This window comes from Protopterus annectens, chromosome 4.part0 (assembly GCF_019279795.1).
Source record: "Protopterus annectens isolate FY-2018-M chromosome 4.part0, PAN1.0, whole genome shotgun sequence".
In the NCBI taxonomy this organism is placed as follows: domain Eukaryota; kingdom Metazoa; phylum Chordata; order Ceratodontiformes; family Protopteridae; genus Protopterus; species Protopterus annectens.
This window is the reverse complement of record NC_056733.1, coordinates 1592158956-1592173820: the sequence shown is the minus strand read 5'-3', so window position 1 is coordinate 1592173820 and position 14865 is coordinate 1592158956. Positions and strand designations below refer to the sequence as shown.

Here is a 14865-nt window from a genome sequence, read left to right as displayed (position 1 = left end):
TGGTGAGTCCAAAGGGTAGTGCTCTGAATTGGTAGTGAATGGCTCCTAGTCGGAAGCATAGAAACCTTCTGGAGCTTTTTCCACCTTTATGTGGTAATAAGCATCCTTGAGGTCTATTGAGCACATCCAGTCACCTTTCTCCAAGAGAGGAAGTATGGCTTGTACCGACACCATCTGGAATTTGGTTTGATGGACTGATTTGTTGAATCGATTTGAGATCCATAATCGGTTTCCAGTCCCATTTTTTTTGGGCACTAAGGAGAATCTTGAGTAAACCCCAGATCCTATTTGGTCTGGTGGGACTTTTTGGATGAATTTTGTCAAACAGCTTTTGGATTTCCAAAACTGCTGCCTCCCTTTGATTGGGTGGAACATCTGCGAGTTTTTTTTAAGGTTTGGGTTCACGAACAAAGGAATTTGGTAGCCTCTGGATATTATTTCATGCACTCATTTGTCTAAAGTTATTATTTGCCAGGCTGGTAGGTGCAGGGGTAATTGTCCTAACTGCCTCCAGAGGAAGACAATCTGGCATCCATTCAGAGAAGGATTCCCTGGACCCCTGATTTTGCAGTCCATTCCAGTCCGTAGGGTGGCATCTTCCAATGTTTCCCCCTCTGCCTCAGGGGAAATCTTTACCACGCGAGTTATAGAAAGGCCCTTTGGATTTCTTGAACCATAGTCTTCCACTCCTCTGATTCCTTGAGTAGGGTTGCTGAGGGGTAGAGAAACGTATGCCTATAGCAGACAGGGACTTGCCATCCTGCTCACTTCTGGTCAGAGTTTCCTTACCTTTTGGGCCAAAAAGGGTAGATCCTTCAAATGGTACATTGACAAATGATGCTCTGAATGGCTCCGCAAAATCACATAAGTGCATCCAGGAATGCCATCTGATGGCTATGCCTGAACCCGCTGCTCTGGACGTCCCTTTGGCTGCATGTGCTATGAGCCTCATGGATGAATTGGAGATGGATTTGAGGGTTGCAAGCTGGTAGGAGACCTTATCCTAAACATCCGCAGATACTGCTCCTGCCAGAGTGTTAGAAAGTTCCTTAATTAAGTCTTTGTAACCTGGTAAAGTGTGCCATACAGTTCAACAACCTTAAAGCAAAGGCTGTTGAAGAATAAACACACTTCCCGAATCTATCTAAGGTCCTAGACTCCTTGTTAGGAGGATGGACAGTGTGACTCTTCTGAGTTCTTTTTTGGTGGCTGCTGCTACCACCACAGCATCAGGATTCCCTTGGACTAATGTGGTTCATCCTTTGGTGCAGACAAAATACAGTTAGGCCTTTTGGGAATAGGCTCTATGGCGTTAGGTATCTTCCAAGCCTGCTAAGCGATCAATTTCAACAGTTAGTCAGTGGGTGGAGAAATCCAAGAAGTGGAAGGTTGGGCGCAAAAAGCCTTCAGGTATAATGACTCCTCTGTGGAAGGTTGTATGGACGACGAGTCACCCCTCTGTTATAGTATTTCAAGGATATCCTCTTGCACTTACTCTTTGCAGGGACTTCTTCGGGGGGAAGTTCCGGCGAAGTTTACGAAGAGGTAACCACCAGGGTGGGAAGTTACCTGGGGCTTTAGCGCCTTCTGTCTGGGGATGAGGTCAATGACAGCTCCAGCCGAGAGGAAGGGGAAGATATTTGTCCAGACCGGGAGGGCAACGACTGAGAATCCCCAAGGGATAGGGCCTTCTCCATGATACGGAAGGCAGGCCTCCCAGTAGAGGGGTGGGAGCCCGGAACCGAAAAGGACTGCTTCGGGACCGGGGTCACACCCCACACCAAGGAGACCACTTCCACATCTAGAGCCAGAGTCTGAACTACAAGGGTCGATGCTCCGAGAGGCATGGATGGCTCAGATGGTGCCGAAAGGATATCATGCATCCCGGAACCGACAGAGTCTCGACCCGGGAGTCCCCCGGGTGCAGAAGATCCAGAAAACCTTAAGGCTATAGTCAGAACCGAAGATGGGAAGGCTGTCGGAACAGAGGATTCAAAGGGCTCGGATACAGTTGGAGGAGTGTATGTAGGTGTCATGGAATGAGCAATTTCAATGCCAGACTGGCTCGGAACTGAAGTTAATCCTCTTACTACTAGGAGCTGGTCCACTAACCTCAATGTCCTGTTCCGATAAACTTTTAGTAGACCTCACTGATACAGTGGAAGGAGATCTGGACCATCTGACTTCCAAGAAAGGGGTGTCCTTAAAAATGGTCCACAGAAGGAGAATACAAACGCCCTTGGTGCAGTAAATAAATCTGAAGTCTTCGGTTCCGACGGTTCAGTCAGAGCCGGGGCAGAGGCATCAGAGTTCCAAAGGTGTCTTGCTAGGCACCGATAATTCTCCTGGTGCCGAAGAGTTTTTTGGTGTTGAAGAAGATTTAGAAATTTTTCTCATCAGTTCCGAAGAACTCAGAACTGAAAAAGGTCTCTTTTTTGAACTGTAGGAAGAAGTTCCCACTTCCACAGTTTTCTCTTTAGATCCAGAAATGGCCTATTCAAAAGGAGATTTTAACAGGCCTTTCAACAAAAGCTTATTCTTTCTTTCCATTAAGGTACGGGATCAAAACCTGTGACAAATAGCACAGTTCTCTTGCAAATGTATTTTGCCTACACAATACACACACAGGGTATGCCCGTCAGAGATGGGCATTTTCCCCTCACACTTAGCACATCTCTTGAAACCTGAAGAGCCTTTAGGTTTCATTGGAGATCGTTTCTTCTCAAACATATTTGAAGGTAAGAAAAAGATACAAGAAAAAAAAACAATCTCCGTGGCATCCCCGAAGTCTCAAAACAGCCCACTAAACAAGTGTAGTGGCTCCAAAAACAAAACAGTGTAAGAAACTTCTCTGTGTGGAAGATTTTCAGTCCATATATCTCTAGTTAATTACTGTATATTAATCAGATCAGACAAAAGTAGTAGAAGTAGCCAACTTAAACTAGTCAAGTCAAAAAAAATGTAAAAAATATATAATTGTACAGAATTACTAAGTATTTGAAAGTAATCCAAGCAAGGCAGGCAGCCTGTTTCCAGTCGAAAATCCTTTATTAAGTACACAGACAAGCAATCCAAGTAAAACAAAAATAGAGTAATAGTTTCCTCACAAGCTTTCTAAATATATATACACACTTTTTATCAGGCAAGGGAGTGGTTTATTGTGCTGTAAAACAAGTTTTATCGGTACACATGTTAAATTCACATCCCTTCCCCCATCAGTGTGACATTCGAGCTGGTCCTGCCCTACTTAGTAGCTGTCATAATAATATAACCCTTAAGTATTTTAAATAAAATTTATAATGATCTGGTACCTCTTATTTAACCACATTATTAAGTAGATTATTAAGTCTGTGATTTTATCCAAGACAATATACTACATGGCTGGAAATATATCAACCTTAGTTCATTTGGCAATCAAAAAAAATATATAAATATATACATATACACTTTGCATGTAAAAAATCAATTGTAAAAATAATTCTATTTTCATAACCTATTGTTAACAAAGATCACTTTTGTCCTAGTCTTCAGGTCTGTGTACAAGAACCCTAAAAACTATCTATTAAAAAAAAACTATATATATATATATATATATATATATATATATATATATATATATATAAAATTGTATAATTAGTATTGTTATTACTAATCATTTTGAATAAAGTGGAAAAATGAGAACCAGAAAAATAATAAGAAAAAAATGTATGATGATGGAAACAAAATATACACTTAAATTACAACTGATTTAAAATGGTATTTAAAACCAACTGGTAGAATAGAATAAAATAAAATAAATTAAAAATAAAATGAAAATAACATAAAATAAAAATAGTCATGTAAACAATGTGGCAATTTTCTAAGTTCCAATGCACTTTTAATTGAACAGTAGAAGTTTACAGTAGGGCAGGACCAGCTTGCTTGGATTACTTTCAAATACTTGGTAATTCTGTACAATTATATATATATTTTTTTATTATTTTTATTTATTTATTTATTTTACTTTAGACGAATTTAAGTTCGCTACTTCCACTACTTTTGTCTGATCTGATTAATAGACAGTGATTAGGGATATATGGACTGAAAATCTTCCACACAGAGAAGTTTCTTAAAAAGATATAAAAGATTTTTTTTTTTTTGAGGGCAAGGAGGAAAGAAATACCAACGATGGTAACGATGATACCCTAGGGGTAAGAAAGAGTTACCAACAATGGTAAGGAGAAAAATACCTCATGGTAAAAGAGCAGAACAGGACCGGGTAGCTTAGATAAGGTAGATATAGTTAACTGCAAGAAGTTTTTAGGTAAAGATATACATAGAATAAGTTTTATAACTCACAAATATTCACCAAGGCTCAAGAGATAATGAAGGCACATCTGGTCTGTGATGCAGCAAACGAGATCTAAGGTAATCTCTGTGAGGAGCATTATGGGTAGAGCTGGGCTCGAGAGTTTGGAGAGCACGAGCTGGAAAATAACGGCCGAGTTGGTTCCAAGGGTTCAGAACCGAACCCACCGTCAAGGATTAGGTGAAGATTAACAACATCAGATCAAAAGATACTAACCTTAGAATCCTTTGGAAATAGTCTGCTTTGACACAGGTTGCCCCTTCTTACCTTCACAAGAAATGAACTGATCTGAAGTTCTGAAATATTTAGTTCTATCAATAAAGTACCAGAGTAATCTGTGGGCATCCAAAGTGTGAAGCATCCTTCCCCCTTATTTTTAGGTTTAGGAAAGAAAACAGAGACGGACAGCTTGGCTTACAGTAAACTCAGATATTATAAGCACAAACAAGGATTAGTTATCAAAAAACTGCATCTGTGGAAAATGAGATGGGTATGACTCACCATAGGAGCTTGTAACTCAGATACTCTTCTTGCAGAGGTCAGAGCAATTAGAAAAACAGTTTCCATGTTAAAAACCTCAAGTCAGGCAGACAAGCTATTCTGACATGAGAATGCATCGAAAGAGGAGGATCCAAGGGCAGACATACTGAAATGGCCAATAAATGAACTGTGATGAGGAGTAGGAAAGGCCATAAAATAGTAACTTACAAATATTGCAAAAACAGAGAACTAGCCCTCAACTGATGCTGGTTATGTTGCTGGCACCAACAAGAAAACCTTTTCCATTTGCCAATATACGATTTCCTAGTAGCAGACTTTCTTGCCTCCATTAATACCTGCTGCGCATATTCAGTAAACATGTGCCTATATGGGATTAACACCCTATCATCCAGTCAGTCAGATGAAATTGATTGGGGTTAACGTGCTAACACACACCCCTGAGCTTGTGACAGTAAATTCATTCAGTGAGGAGTGTGGGAATTGCCCCTGGCCATTTCCAAAAGAAAGGAGAACCACTGTTGCCTGGGCCAGAACCACTGTTGCCTGGGCCAGAAGGAAGTCATAATGAACATTTTTTTTCTTAAGAAACATCTTTATTAAACTTGTGACACAGGCAATCACACATTTACATAAATGAAAAAACATATTTTTAGCTGCAAACATTATACAACACTTATAATCTATTCAGTCACTGTCACTCAAACATTACAAAGCTTATTCAATTCCTGCCTTTCCTTAAACCTCATTCCTCCTCCAAAACATTATTCTGCATGTACTGTTCCCATTAATTTCCATTTTTTCTAAGTAATTTACTCCGACCCTTTTTCTAAAGATCTCACTTCCAGCGGTTTTCTCTCTGCAACTATTTTCACTACTTCTAGTACAGCTGGTTTAGATTGTGATTTTCATTTTCTAGAAAGTGCTTTTTGACAGCAACCAGAGTTAAACTCAGCATGGCCTTATGTCTAGGCAATTTAAATTCTGCATCACAGCTCAAAAAAATCATTTTAGCTGCACCAATTTGCTCGCCTGGGATTTCTGTTAGAGTAGTCTGCAGGGAATATTTAAAGTCGGCCAACTCATTACACTTCCAATTGCATCTTTCTTCCCCATCACACCTCCAACATTTGCAATCTACCCGAGGAAGAATTATTTGGAGTCTGGCTGGGGAATAATACCTATGCAAACACTTCCAAGCAAAGATCCTAAAGCTTCTAGACTTTGTTGCATATTTGGGGAGCCATAAATATATCCGCATTGTTTCTTTGTGAACAGCTTATCAAATCTCTCATCTCAATCTTTTCTATCCTCCTTTGATAGATTTCTACAGTTATGTAATATTTTATAAGCCCTAATAATTACCCCTTTCTTAGTAGGGGCTTCTCTTCTAGATTCTACTAAAAACTCTACCAGTGCTGGTTTATTGCTTAGGATTCTCCCATTTCTTTCTCTTTGCATATACCCTGACAATCCTTGACAGGGAAAGTAATCTCTAGCCTGCAGTCAAATTAATTACATTTCCAGCTCTAATTATTTGCTCCCAGTACCCTGGTTTCTTTGCCAGTTTTCTCCAGTAAATTCCAGTCCCCTCTTTCCTATTCTCTGTAGCCTTAATTGCAGTCATCCCTACCAGCAAAATCTCTCTCTGTCCCTATGCTGGTTTAGTTCTTAGAATACTTTCTGCTACTTTATGAATATAATATTCTGTTTTTTCCCCATAAGGATCTGTATCCAAAATCCCAGTCTCTCCTTGTTTTCTGTGCTTCCACCCATTTCATCATCATCCCTTTCCACTTTGAATTATAGGTTTTTCTGTGCTTCCACCCATTTCATCATCATCCCTTTCCACTTTGAATTATAGGTTTCTGCTTGTGCCATGTATAGGAGCCTTAACTGTGTAGCTCTGAAATATCCTTTCAAATCAACTAATCCCAAACCACCTTGTTATACTGGAAGTACTAACTTATTGCCCTCTTCCCCTCTCATATAAAATCCTTCAACTCTATTAATTGCTATCCACAACCTCTCTTCTGGTTGATAAAAACAAGCTTGACCTGTGTATATATGTAAAGGGACTAAACATTTTCACTGCTTGCATCTTTCTATCCACATCCATAAAACAGGCTTCCAGTTTCTCAGTTTTTGCATCATCTTTTGTTTAATCTCTTCCAACATATACCCAGCTGCCAAAACAGAATCCCCCTCAATCCATGCCCGCAAGTATTTAATTTTATCGTGTCCACTTACATATGCGTATTGCTGAACCAATTCATTTGTGGGTACATAGTTTACAGCTATTTCCCTTGTTCTATCTTCATTCATTTTGCATCCCAGAAAGACTTGAAACTGTCCCAGAATGTTCCACAACACCAAAATTATCTCCCCTCAAGCTTTATCAGGTAAAAAAGAACACCATCAGCAAACAAAACCAACTTCTCCTGGCTACCATATCAATTCTATCTCCAAATTTCTCTGTCCCTCATTTTCTTTTCCAATGGCTCTAAATATAACACAAATAAAGAGGAAAGAGGACACCCCCTGCTTGGCTCCTCTGCTCAAACAGAACTCATCAGAACCCCCCCCCCACTTGAATTTTCATCTCCAGTAACTCGTATATCCTTCTAATCAACCTTAAAATGTTATTAGTGAATGCAAATGCTTCCATTGCCCAGTCAAATGCCTTCTTTGCATCAAAAAACCCCAACAATATTTTCTTACATTCTGCTTCCCCTCTCGATCATCAGCATTCTATTAATATTGTCAAATGTTTGCCTCCCTTCTACAAAACCACACTGATCCATATCCATCAACTGTGGCATCACCCCTGCTATTCTCTTAGCCATTATAGACACACACTTCACAATCATGGTCCAGAATCAAAATGGGCCTGGATCTGATGAATCGTTACCATCTTTAGGTATTATAGCCACTGCAGCTTTTTTCCAGGATGTTGGTGTTTATCCTCCTTTTAAAATACTGTTAAACAAAACCTTATAGATCTTTATCACTTTCTCCCCTCCTAGCTTCTGAATTTCCACAGGAATACCATCTACTCCTGGGGGCTTGCCTGTAGATTGGTTGTACATCACCATTTTTATCATATCTCCTCCTCCTCCTACCCTGTTAGTAATTCAGCCTCATCTACCTTTAATCTTGGTATACTTAATTACTCCATAATCATCACCATTTGTACTTTTTCTTTATTTCCACATTTTTCTGCTTTAAACAGATTTTCTTATTTTTTTCACAATATTTCTAGTACCTCTACAGGATCTCTTGTTATTTTCCTTGTTATAGGGTCCATAAGTTTAAGAACCCATCCTACTTTCTGATGCCCGATTCGTTGCACTAAAAGTTTTTGTGCTTGGAGTTAAAAAAAAAAAAAAAAAAAAAAAAAAAAAAACAGCTGCTTAACAGCAATCCTTCTAAACTCATGCATATTATCGAGATAGTCTCATATTTTCTCTTTAGCACTCTGGAACCTTGCTTCTTCTTGTTCTGTGAGATTCTCCCTATTCTGCAATATTTTAACCTTGGTCAGTCCCTCTAAATAATTCTAATAAATAAAAATATCTCTATTTTCACCCTATTTTTAAATTCCACTTGAATTTTGTCCCACTCCCTAGCTATATTTTCAGAAGAAATTTATATCTTTTCTAATAACTCTTGTAACCTTCCACCACCCACTCCTTAAATTCTTCTCTTTTTAATAGACAGGTGGGGGATGCACCAGTTTCTCATTTTTATTTCATTAACTTGCATTTTTATTTTAGTTATTATTGGCACGTGATCTGAAATAGTTACTGAATGCATATCAACACTTTGAATTAAAAACACATGTTCCTGTGAAATATAATTTGTCTAATCTAGCCCAGTTTTTCTACCTTGGAGAGTTGTACATAAATTCTCTCCAAACTCCAACACTTTTTTACTTTATTTACATTTGCAGACCGGGATAGTCCGACTGGATACATGTCCATTTTCAGCGGAGGCCCAGGGAGAAAAGCTCCAAAGGTATATATATACAATCATAACAATGTCATATAGAGCAGGAATAATCATAACATAATACAAATATAACACATTTTACAGTCTAGTTAAATTTATGGAAATATACCACATTTTATAGTACAGTTAAATTTGTACAGTCTAACAATCTTCTAAACTGGCTTAACAAAGATATTTGACTACCGAATTCACATCTTCTAGACCAAATATTTTCATCCATTTCTCCAAATAGCTACCTTCTTTGGTTATATTTTCTCTTTTAGATCCTCAGATACATTCTCACTGTTACAAATCAAATGCCAGTCCACACGTACAAGTAATATTCTCTGCTGAAAGCCGATTTCTCCCAGAATCTTAAGTTCCACTGTAGCAGTTTCAGGTGTAACATGCCAGCATAATCATTCTCCCTTGCCAGTAGCCCCTTTTTATCTCTTCTATCACTACTGGAACTCCCCCTCGCAAGTAATACAAGTACTCCTCTCCTTTTGCTTTGTCCTAGATATTCTGCTGAATAACCATCCTGAAATCCTTTCTTTAGCAAATTTACTTGTTCATTTTTTTAAAAATGTGTCTGCTGAAGCATAGCTATTTGTACTCTGCATTTTTAATATAGATCACTATTCTTTTGTATACATCTGTGAAACCATATACATTTAAACATAATATGGCAAGTGTCATTATGACAGGAGGTTATTATTCCCACCTATGTACAACCAGTTTTTTTAATCTATAGTTACAGCTTTTGTGTTACATAGGTTCATAGGTGTGTACTAGGCTAATGACCCTGGGGCCTTTACAAGCCTAGCCCATAGGATTACCCTGGCATCATGCCACCCGACCTTAGTTCCCAGTGTCTCTGTCGAGTAAAGCCATTGGAGTGATCCCTGGGGTGAATTTTCTATTTACCATCCACTCATCAAGATTTCTCTTGAAAATGGCCAGTGAGGGTCAGTGTGGTCATGCCTACATTAATGTTTGGCAGGTTGATCTTTTACACAGTTCCATTTGAACCTAGGTCACATCTTATAAAGCTTTTGTTTTAATAAAAAAAAAAAAAATACATCCAGAACACCACCAAAACCTATTAACTTAATACTAACACAAAACTATGTACATCTTTAAATAATGAAGTTTAACCCTCCAAATAGTAACAACTGCCCAGACTGACATCCGCACTCAGGCTTGAATTAACTTATAATGAAGGTTATCCATGCTAGGATCCACGATACAGCCTGTGCATCTACTTCAACTAAGTGGTGACTTACTTTTATCTTTATTCCTCTCTCAAAGAAAACTTCTTGAATGACTTCAGAAAACATTATGTCATAGTCATTGAAAGAAAGTGTTCTGTTTTTATTTCCCACTTATCAGACTGTCTCCATAGAAACATGAGAACCAGATACACATTTGTGTTCTTCTACATATTATTGCAATGTAGACATTTATATGCTAGAGGGAAACACTATTTAGTGTTTATTGCATTCAACATTCTTTTATTTGCTTCCCCTTAGAACTTATTAAGACAAGGGCCTTAATCCAGTCATCCCTTATGCAAAGTTAAGAAAGGGCATATGATTTTTACTTATATCACTATCTTTAATCCGGGCTTTCTTTTTACATTACAGTGCTTACACTTCTTAAAATTGAACAAGAAGAGAAAAAAAAAACAGGGACAGAGACACCTCTTCACTTTAGTATCCCAGTTACAAACACATACACACAAAAGCTGAAAAAGCTTTACTTTACAGCATGCAGTTAATGCCATGCACCATAAAAATACTGCTAAAATTTGTTTTAATTAGTTAACTCTTTCCTTCTCCTCTCCTAAATCTTCATCCAAACATTAATGGCATGAAGTAAGGCATATGCTTTGGAGTCGCCTACAACTTTAACAAGGTAAAACAAAACCCAATATTTCCAAGTTTTAATTCATACTTCACAAATGTAATTAATGCTTTGTAATCCCACATTTATTCATCAATTTCGGAGTTGCTGGTTCTTCCAGTTGGTCTACATTCTCCCACATCCAGTCACTGGTTCATTTCCAACATACTCTTAGTGGTTCTAGACAACTCTTGTGCTTTCTTCTGTCTCAAACATTTTCCTTTGGAGCATAAGAAAAGGTTTCACTGGCATAGTCTCTCTGGGCTTTATTATAAGGAAAGTAAGAAGCAGAATCCGATCCCGTTTGATAACTCACATTTTGTTGGACAAACATTTGTATTTAGCATGTTCTGCTAAAAAGAAGGATTTTGACCCTCCAGGAAAACAATATTCTGAAAACAGCTGAATACAGCAGCTTGAATCTCACACCTGCTTCTCAACATTCCCTGATTGCTAGAATAAATTTACTCCTTCTGCCTGGTGTACAGTGAGTAATCATCTTCCAAACACTACTGCGTAGAGTCACACTTTTAGTACTTTGCCAGTCTGCCACAACTTTGTCAGAATCAACTTTTTCTGCTGGTAGGATTGCATCTTTACTATCCAAGGTCTGGGTTGCTTTCTCATGGCCAGGTTTGGAGTACACAAGTTGTGCCCTTTCAATTAACTCCTATTCTGGAATACCAGTTCAGTTGCTTATTTGTGCTTTCATAAAATGAATACAGTCTGTTCCTTCAGGTTACTGTGGTACAGCAGAAAAATCTCAGGTTTTCCCTAGATGCTGTCGCCTCAGTCTACCATTGTTGGAAACTCTCTTCTTGAGCAGTCTCATACTCAGTCAGCCTTTTCTTCATGATGACCTTTGATTTTTGCAGTATCAGCTCCTCTGAATATTCATTTAAAGCTTCTTCCATTTTTCTAGCCTTTTATTTGATTTGACATACTTCCTTCAGTGTTTTGTTAATTTTAATCATCTCTGAGCACCATTTGACTTGCTTTTTCCTCTAGACTACTGAAAGTTAAACTGTATCAAAGCTGGAGCCTGAAATGCTTTTTTTGCTGAAAAGCTATAGGATTCTTCTCAGTCACTGCTTTCTCCTCACCTTTTGTGGTTGATTTTCTTTCAGGTTCTGAAAATTTCTTTTTATAGGCATCCAAGCACAGCAATTACTAGCCAGTTACTAAAATTTACCCAAAGACAAATTCAATTCACTAGCTCTCTTTCCGGAGTTTCTGTTGTCACATTGGGAGAGCAGAAAATCAGCTGTTTACTCAGTGTGCAGCCATCTTGGAAGTTCCTTCTCAGACACTGATTGCTAGAAATCAGGACAGTTTCAGGCAGCAGGGAAACTGTCTTCTAAGGCTGACAGACTAAAAGGAATGGGGGTAGTATAAGAGGCTTCTTGCTCTAATAAATCATAGTATCTGCGCATTTCAAGGGGATATCCACTTTTTCCCAAGAACACACCTCCTTTAGCCTATAGACAGAGGCTTTTCCATCTCTGAGACTACCTGCACATTTTCAGGGCTTACTGTGCAGAGAGTCAAGAGCCCTTGCCTACTGAACCCTCAGAAGATGAAACCATACCTCTAACAACATCAGAATCATCTGATACAGCACCTTGGGAGTGGAAGAATATGGTAGAGTAGGGAGGCACTGAATAGCCAGTACTGACTGTCTGCAACAACCTCCCGGCCAAGGTAAGAAAAAGAAGTTATGTACTCACCATAACATTCCATCTGAGTAGTTGCACTTCATTTTCTGCAACCTGTGGGTATTTGGATCCATATAGGATCAGAGTTGGCAAAATTTTTTCAAGCATCTGCTCCAAGCTCCTCCCCTTACCCATAATACCTCACATCTCTTACCTTCCCTCAGATCAAGTTTGCCACCATTCAAACTATTAGCAACTCAGTAACAGCACTAACCTAGAACAGGTTCGGGAGAAGGAGGGCGGGACAGTTGCAGAAAATATAGTACAACTACTCAGATGGAACGTTATGGTGAGTACATGACTTCTTTATCTGAAGTAGTCAACTTCATTTATCTACAACCTGTGGGACAGAGTCCCCCAACTACCAAAACTCCTGGGAGGCCCTCATGGAAGGATATTCCTGAGCACCACAGAGCCAAAGGATGCTCTCCCTCTAGAGATCAAATCCAACTTATAATTAGAAATAAATGTATGTGACCTTGCCGAGGTCGCTGCTGCACAGATATCATCCAGAGAAACCCTACACCAAAAGGCAGCAGAAGTTGCCATGCATCTGGTAGAATGAGCTTTAATAGGACCAGGTGGGGACACACCTTTATCCTTATAGACTTGCAGTATACATTGTGTAATCCATCTGGCTAAGGAGACCCTGGAAATTGCCTTGCCCAAAAAGGGTCTGGAAAAGGACATGAATAACTGGTCAGACCTACAAAATTGTTTAGTCCTGTGTAAACAGAAATGAAGCTGTCTATGAACATCTAGCAAATGCACCTTACATTCACCCTTGTTTTGGAAATTTGGAAAGAACACAGTCAGATTAATCATCTGGTTAACATTTGATTCAGAAGCAACTTTCGGTAAGAAAGAAAGGTCCGTGTGGAGCGAAACACTGTCTTTATAAAAGATCACGTAAGTTGCTAGGCAGACAAAGCTTGGATCTCAGAAACCCTTCTGGCCGAAGTAATGGCCACTAGAAAAGCTGTCTTCCAGGACAGGAATTTCAAAACTACTGACGCTGCTGATTCGGATGGGGGAGCCACCAACACCTGTAGAACTAGGGTAAGGTCCCAATGAGGGTCCTTAACCGAGGGATGTAAAAGAAAAGTACCTTTCAGGAAAGCTTTACACAATCTCAGAGAGGCCAGAGCATTCAGATTTTTGCCGACATGAAAATTAGATATGGTTGCCAGTTGTACTTTCACCGTAGAGGAACTAGCCCCTTGTTGGAAAATATAGGACAAAAACTCCAACATTGCAGGGACCGGGGCTGTAAAGGGATCTAGGCTCCTCTGAGAAGCCCAAATAGAGAAGTGTTTCCATTTGCTGCGATAAACCTTCCTAGTGGAAGCTTTGTGGGATGCCACCAAATTATTCTTTACTGAAGATGACAGACCAGGAGTCCTAGCAATCAAGGGAACTGGAGTAACCAAGCCATCAGCTTGAGGTTGCCCAGATTGGGTGGACTAATGCCCGAGAGATGAGATCCGGGCAGGGATCCAGAATCTGTGGAGGAGTTAGAGCATGAGACCAGAGAAAAGGGAACCACACCTGACAAGGCCAGAGTGGGGCAATGAGGATCACTTTGCACCCCAGTCGGCAAGCTTTCTGAAGAAACTTTGGAATAAGAGGTAATGGGGGATAAGCATACAGTAACCCAGGAGGCCAAGCATGGACGAGAGCATCTCTGGGGGAGTCCCCTGGTGAGGGGAATCAGAGCGAAGAACTTGCTGCATTCCGCGTTGGAAGGAGATGCGAAGAGATCGCAAGGGTGACCCCACGCAAGGAAGATCTCCTCCGCTATTGACGGTTTCAGAGACCACTCGTATGGCATTAGAATAGCCTGACTCAGTCTATCCACTAAAATGTTGGAGTGTCCTGGGATGTGTGTTGCAATCAGAAACCGAGTGGTGGAGATCGCCCACTCCCACACACTCATGGCCTCGCGACAGACAGGGTAAGATCTGGTTCCTCCTTGTTTACTGATGTACCAAACAGAAATGTTGTCTGACTGAACTACAATGGTCCCCGGGGAAAGAACAGCGTGGAAGGCTTGCAATGCTAAAAGCACTGCCCTCGTCTCCAGAAAATTGATATGCAATCTGGTCTCGGTCTAGGACCAAGTGCCTTGAACCATTCTCCCCAAAAAGTGGCCCCCCACCCGAGCTGGGAGGCATCCGTGGTCACTGTGGCTTGGGCTGGGGGTTTTATGAAAGGACGACCTGCAAAGATTTCTGGCAATTGGAGCCACCAGAGAAGAGAAATCTTGCAGGCTCTGCTGATTCGCATTGGATAGTCCATGGGGAGGTCTAACCAAGACCACTGAACTGCCAGGTACCACTGAAGCACCCACATGTGAAGATGCGCACAGGGAAGGATTGAGATTGCTGCGGCCATGGAGCCTAGGGCTCG

General features: G+C 40.0%; 1 protein-coding gene across 1 annotated transcript in view; it reads right to left on the bottom strand.

Annotated features, from left to right (window-relative positions):
* Positions 1-14865, bottom strand: part of KIAA1191 (KIAA1191 ortholog) — a gene marked incomplete at its 5' end in the record, with an annotated part of 386879 nt that overhangs the window by 197156 nt on the left and 174858 nt on the right.